This window comes from Acromyrmex echinatior, chromosome 1 (genome assembly GCF_024713525.1).
Source record: "Acromyrmex echinatior isolate Ae372 chromosome 1, ASM2471352v2, whole genome shotgun sequence".
In the NCBI taxonomy this organism is placed as follows: domain Eukaryota; kingdom Metazoa; phylum Arthropoda; class Insecta; order Hymenoptera; family Formicidae; genus Acromyrmex; species Acromyrmex echinatior.
This window is the reverse complement of record NC_141852.1, coordinates 25117831-25125775: the sequence shown is the minus strand read 5'-3', so window position 1 is coordinate 25125775 and position 7945 is coordinate 25117831.

Below are 7945 nucleotides of genomic sequence, written 5' to 3'. Positions count from 1 at the left end.
CGTAGCGAAACATCCGATGCCCATAAAATGATATGATATTTGGGGCAATGTGTCGTGACACTCCGATATTGACGTCGATATTGGTCGCGAGAATCCATCGCATCGTGGTCCAGCGAGCGGGTGAATGCTGCACGAGAGAGATACCGTAACGTTGTGATGATCGGTGCGAGCGAGAAAGAGAGAACGTCAGGCGGACATATATGGTCGCGGGGTCCGCGAGGCTCTCAAGTTACGCCTGCTAGCGACGGCGCTAGCCGTTTTCACGATGATGTTCGGTACGTCTCACTCTCCTCTCTCTATCTGGGAGTTTCACCTTTTCTCTCCCCTCGTAGCCTCTTCGACGCCATCCTTCTTGCGCGCCTCGCACCGGCTACCAAAAATACCGACGGTTGTTCCGTGGATGAGAAAGACCGAAGAAGACCGAGGGAGAAAAACAGGAGAGAAGTGTTATTTCGAGATTATCGGGGATTGCCGGCTTTCTGGAATCGTGCCGATCGTCTCCATTCTCAATATCGAATCAATTCGAATATGTTGTTCATTTCCACGAGTCGTAATTTTTACGATTTCGGAATTTTACTACTTGGATTTGTCGGATTTTGCTCTTGGGATTGTAGACTAATATGTGGGTTATAAAAGTCAACGCGATAATATTTATTCTTGTTGTTTAGTTTTATTATTAATGAATTCTTTAAAAAGACATGGATATTAAAGAAAGCATGTGTATCGAGAAAAATAAATTTTATTTCAATTAATATTTTGTATTTTTTTCTATTTTACTTTTTTTTGTTTATTAAAGTACATTTACACTTAAATATACAATAAATTTTATTTAAGTAAAAATAGAAGATAAGATTTCCCTGAGAAAAAAGTTTTATTTAAACATAAACAAATTTATTCCATAAATTTAATAAATCTATACATAAAAAAGGAACAAAAAAATCTGGATGAAAGTTTGTTGCTTAGAAAAGCGAATTTTTCAGATATGAATGCGGTTTGCTATTAATATTGATAATTGAAACTTTGTGAATTATTTACTCAAAAATTAAAAAAAAAATAAAATAAATTATCAAGCGTATCTGATTATATACGCAACAATTATCTAAATAATATTTATATGATTCTTATTATAAATTTCAATAAGTTTAATTTCCATAGTACAACTCTTTCAGTCTTAAATTCTTGACGGCAACTAGACAGATTGATTCATCAACATCGGCGACGTATTCACTGAGATTTTAATGTTTCTCGAGCCATTACACGTCCTCGTAAGTAGTAAAAACGTTTTATGGTCGGACGTTCCATCAGATATGCTTGAAAAGTTTCGAAATCTTCATATATCTTTGTATAAACTTAGATTTCTGAAAAAACATATCGCATCTTATCTTCAATCACATTTCTTTCGCAAAATGCAGGAGAGCTTTTTCGAGAATCGTTTGAGTTCTTGAAACGAGTTCTTGAGACAATTTCATGATTCGCTAAGTGTATTTTGACTATTTATTTCGTAAGAATGAACGTTCAACGTTATTTCGAAATTTCGATACTTATTTCAATGAAGTTTAGTTTTCATCAGATCTATTAGAAACAAATTAGATCTACTTTGTCGATAAATATTAAAAAAATCTTTGAGGAAAGTTTTAGATCACTTTACGGCAAAGAAATTTTGCGACATTCGATCAATATTCGTGTATCACGGAATAAATATTCGTACGGTTTATTTATTAGAATTAAAACGCAAAACACAAGATTTATAATTATTTTACGATAATTAAGGACAATAATTATTTTTATTTAACACAAAATAAAATTTTTCTTTCGCTCGTGTATAACTCGATTATACTTCAAAACGGTATTACAGGAATCATAAAAAAGCAATAATTAATAAATACTTTGATGTGTGATTCTTATTTTCACAATTAATGCAGTTTGTGTAATTAATAATTTAATTAATTTTTTTTTTTCGTGTATCTTTCGTGATATGATGAGTATACAAAATTAAATGTAACTTTGGATTATTTATCGGTAATAAAAGAAATATCTCTCTTTATTATTAATTTTTAGCCTAGTCAATTGACTCTAATCATATCTTAAGCCGGCCACACATGTTCAAGTAAATTTGTCAAGTATGCTTGCGCAAGTCACTTGTGCAAGTTTATCTGAACATGTGTGGCAGAAAACTGCAAAGTTATAACTGCACAGAGAGCAAAACACATGGTGTTTCGCGCGCACTCATTCATACAAATCAGACGAAGAGCATTTTCTGCCGGCTATTCGTGCCGGTTCGATCTATTGTCATAAAGTTTCATGATGGTGTGTGCGTCGTCAGCGTACCTACGTTAACAATCGCAGCAGTAAAATAAACGCACGATAATTCATAGAAGCTATCAAATTGAAATCACAATGCTCACGGCTGTGATACGTTGTTTTTTTCCTACTTCTGTATATTTCTAATAAAATTTTTAATTTATTTCTGGTATCTTTGTTAGTCCAGGAATATGACACGCGATATATAAGCGCTAATTAAATTTTTTAAAGCATCTAGGTTTCGTTGATGAGATTGCGATTTTTTTTCTAAACGTTTAATAAGATGCATAGTAGACGATTCTATAAGAACGCATAAATTTAACAAAAGATGAAATCTATGCGAAGCGAAATAAGCCGTTACGCATAAGTAGTATAAGATAAAAAAAATAAATATATACACCAAGTGCATAAAAAAGGTATTGAATATTATATTCTTCTTAATAAAAAACGGATACGAAAAAAATGCAACTAGCCAAGTATTTCATCGTGCAAGACACATAAGATAGACTGAAAGTGATTAAAATGATCAAATGAATTATAGAGAAAAAAACTTAGGTGCCCTGCGTCGCTCCCCCATCCCCTCCCTCTCCCACTCTCCTTCCCTCTCTCTCCATCCCCCTCCCTCCCTCTCTCTCTCTTTCAATTTGTCTTGTGTACATAAATATTTATTACACATGTATGCGTATTAATGTTTATTTTTATTGCTAATTTAAACATTATAATAAAGAAAGGTCGCCGATATCGACATATCACTTTGTTTTTTCAGACAAGACAATATTTCTTAAACAAAAGATAAAAATGAAACATTAAATACATAAATACAAATTAAAAAGTGTCTTCTATCGGATATTATAATTAATTTTATAATACTGATTGTTAATTTTGCAATAATTAATTTTTTCGTAAGCAAAAAATGAACGTCTCATAAAATGGGCTCTAAAACTGATACATTGAGTAATACATATATTATATATATATGTAGTGTGAGTGTATGTGTGTGTGTATGTGTGTGTGTGTGTGTGTGTGTGTGTGTGTGTGTGTGTGTGTGTGTGTGTGTGTGTGTGTGTGTGTGTGTGTGTGTATGTGTGTCACATATTTCTATTCTTTTCTTTTTACAAAAATTATCTGTGTAAAATACCTACAAACGAACGTATATAAGATTTTTCAGAATCTTTTCACTTCAATATAAAACATTTTCGTTGAATTATATGCATATTTATTTTATGCTGTTCTGTAAAACGCAAATATGTAACGCGATAATTTTTCAAGAGTTTTTCTATATATACTATTGTCTTCACCTCCGAAAGAGTTATTTGACACCATAAAGTAACATTATACAAGGATTAATTTAGCTTATGATTTGTTCTACAGACAGGTGTGCCGGTTTATGCTGCACTCCGATTTTATATTTGAAACCGTATTATGAAAAAAGAAAATAAATAAAGCTGATTTAGGAAACTATAAGCATTTAAAACGACGTAATATTATTAATAATATAGTCACTATTATTTAAATTACGTAGTTTGCAAAAGAAAATCGTAAGAATTTTAATTTCACATTCATAGACTTTGTTTTTAGATGATTTATAATACATAGAAATTTATAATACATAGAAACAAACCACAAATATATGAATTATGCGTTTACACTTTTTTAATTAACTAAACAAATCATGTTTATTAGTATTACTAAAGTGCAATAGTTAGTTTCTGGTAAATAAGGGGGTGTCGCTTGAGGAGACCTATGTCAGTATCGGCGATTTTCCTCTATAATTTAAAAGCATTGTGTGAAAGCAGCTTAATGGATAAAACGCTTTACATGTATGGATTATCCGAAAAAAATCTAAAAATCTAAAATGGTAATTTTTACGAACTCATCTATATCTTGAAATTGATTGTGCATCAATTTTATTTAACTAGTCGCAATCGAAAGATCGCGCTGGCATTATACAATAAAAATATTGTCAAATTTTTGATTGCGATTTTAGTTTCTGAGTAATTTTAATTGAAAGTTTGTCGAAAACTTCGGATAAAGCTAGTGGTAATGTCGCGAATTTAGCACGAACATATACGCAATGATGTTCACACGTCAAGCGGTCAAGCAGCCCATTTTATATTTTTATGCACCTGACGTCGCGACGCTACCACTTTGCTTGATTTAGTATTAGTAGAGGAAGAAAATTAAAACTTACAATTTATACACACACAAACACACACACAATAATTTATCACAATAATTTACATTATATAATTTAATTACTTTAATTTCTGTTCTTTATATCAATAAAAGAGATCTTGGCCTTGATATCAGGATCGCGATATCAGAAGATCGACGATGCATTTTACAAAGTTTAATTGATTGATTGATTGATTGATAATGACCACTCAAATTGTTGGATCTAATCCATGCTATGATGTTCCTTTCAGCTCGCAGATGAGACACCGAAACAAATATCATATAATAGGCCAGTGTCTTGTCCTGTCCTCGCACTCATAACATCTATTTCCAGAACGGACCGGCGACTAAGTTTAGAACGGCTGTTCCATTTACTCGGATCGTTCGCCCACTCTCGAACTTTCGTGCTCTCTCTCTCTCTCTCTCTCTCTCTCTCTCTCTCTCTCTCTCTCGGAAAAAAATGTGATAAGAAACAAAAATGCGCCGTCGACTGCGTAAAGATAAAATCAACAATGAAACAACAAATTTTCTCTCATAACAAACTCTCGTCATATTATCACAAAAGAGATCTTTAACAATCAAATAATAATAGTAGACATTAATTGAACAGTTCAGTTTATTGTTATTATATATATATATATATATATATATATATATATATATATATATATGTGCGTGCATGTGTGTGTGTAATAATTATATGTAATACACAGAGTTGGGAAGCGTTACTTTTTATAATAAACAATTAGATAATGATGTTACAATTTTTTATAATTAAACGCTAAGATTGTGCTAAGCTTGGAAAAGTCGATTTTTGGCATAACTTTAGCTTTTATTAGTTATAAAAAATTGCAATGTTTATTATAAAAAATAATGCGAAAGTAATGAAAAAAGTAATGCTTTTTAACTCTGATAATATACGACATCAAGAAAATGCAATAGTCTTTGTAAATTTATTAGTGTTGTTTTATTTTAGAGAATTTTTATATAGAAAATTAATTATCAAAACACTACTAAAACACTATTAAATATTTATGAACATAACACCCGTAAATTAGCTCTTGAAATTTATAATAATCTATTGTGTGATTCTGTCGAAGTTCTTGCAGCAATTGAAATATTTTATGTTTGAATGAAAATATAGCATGTGAATAAACTATAGAATAAATTGTAAAGAGTTTTTTTTAAATTAATATAATTTTATTTTTTATTTACAAGATATTTATAATTATTTTAAAATAACACGTTTTTAGGGATATTAAACGAGGCAAACGTAAATAAGAGAGAAAATGGGATCACACTTCATTTGTATTCGTCATGTCTATATTATTTCCTTCAAGCGAGATTTCATCAGCGAGATGTTGCATCAACATTGCGTATCTGGAGCAAAAATTTTTACAATGCCGAATCAATGTCACTTTAATCACTGTAGATATTTTAAATCTATTTTTTCTGCTTGCATTTAGGATGCATTCCCAATAGAGTGAATCCCTATTTACACATGTATTAATTACTACAAAATAATATAAAAAAAATTTCTATAATTTAAATAAATTATTAACTGAACGGAATCATATAAGAAATGCAGTAAGAAATATGCACATTAAAATTTTAAATATAATTCACATTTATTCGGTAATTTTTCAAAATGACAAGTCATTCTAAAAGTTTTAGAGATTACATATACAATATATTATAAAACATTTCGATTTGTTAGTACTAACATTGTTATAAGCACATTCTAAATACGAGTTTGTGTTCTATATTTAAAGAAAAGAGAACCGAATATACAGAATCGGTAAAGGTGAGAAACTTTATAGTTACATATACATATTAAAATTTTCATATATCTACAATATCTGAAAATTATTATATATAAAGTAATATACACACACATATATATATATATATATATAAATAATTTTAATTATTTATTTATAATATAACACAAGCTATATTTTGTATTCTAAATACTTCATATGTTTTAAAATGCCAATTTAAGAAATGACTAAAAATAGATCTCGCTTCTGTGAAAGTGTGATTTATTCCGTCGGACCTCACGATTTGCTTGTTTCTCTTTAGCGAACTCTGTATTTTCGATCATATATCAGTTCGAGCGTCAGAAATGGTATTAATACTTCGCCGTATTAATATTGAGAATATTCTATTCTTGATGAGATTTTTAAACAAATTATCGAATGTAAATTTGACGAAAAAAAATTATTATGATAAATTTGATAAATTAACATTTCATTGCATGATATTCTGTAAATTTGCCTGTAATTTGCTTTTTAAGTAATTGTTTGTTAAATGAATAATTTCTTTCTTTAGCATGACATCATTCTCTTGTGTTTTACGCAATAGTGGAGGTTTCGGTTAGTTGATTTTAAGATAGCCACGCTTATTGTTTCAGGATAAGTTTAATTTTCACATAATTTTTAATTGAAAACTTTATAATTTTTTCAAATTATTAAAATTGGAACTAATTATAGAACTACCAAGAACATATTTGAAAGAAATATTGTTTTTGTAACGATGATTATCTGATAATATTTTTGTAATAATTAATGCAGAATAATTATTATACAAATAATTAAATCATATATTTTGCTTTATATAATTATAAATATAATTTTTATGTTTTCAGAACAATGGATCTTTCGATAGCCTTTAAAATCTTTTCGTTTTATATTTTGCTAAGAAAGTATTTGTTTAATTTTTAAATTATACCGTAATTTGATTATAGAAAAGATGTTCGGCATCGTTAGGTATAAATTCTAATACGTAAAGATAGATTCGCCAGTGAGGGGCGCGATCGTATATATTTAGAAAAGTGCCTGGTTTGCCAGAACTGAGAGAGACTTACGTCTCGATGCTTCGCGTGAGATTTTCCTCCTCGGTGACTTTTCTCTTTTTATTTTTTCCTCTTTTGCTCCTTCTCTCGATTTAATAAGAAAATCATTGTAATATTTAAGCGCAAAGCGTATACATATTGTGTTACTATTTCTAACATGTAGATATAACCGCATGATTCTCTCTAGCAAATCTAATTTAGACAATTGAAGTTGAAATTCTGCACTGTGAAATTCTGCTGAGCGCCAAAATAAAAATATGACAAAGCACTTATACATATTAAAATATATTTATACATTTGTTAAGAAGTTATATGAGTTACATATAAGTTACATTTGTTAAATATATTTATACATTTGTTAAGAAATTATATGATTAACATATATAAATTTATAATTAAATGTAAAATTAATATTAAAATTTTTTAAATTATAAGAAATGTAAACAAATATTAAAGTATTTATTAAATAGATGAATACTGGAGTGTTAAATATAATTCTGCAATGTTTATAATATAATACTTAATTAAAAAAAATTTTAATTTTTAATTATAAACTTTTATTTCTAGATTTTTTAAAGTCTTTCCTATATTTTTCATGTAGTTTGAAGTCTTGAC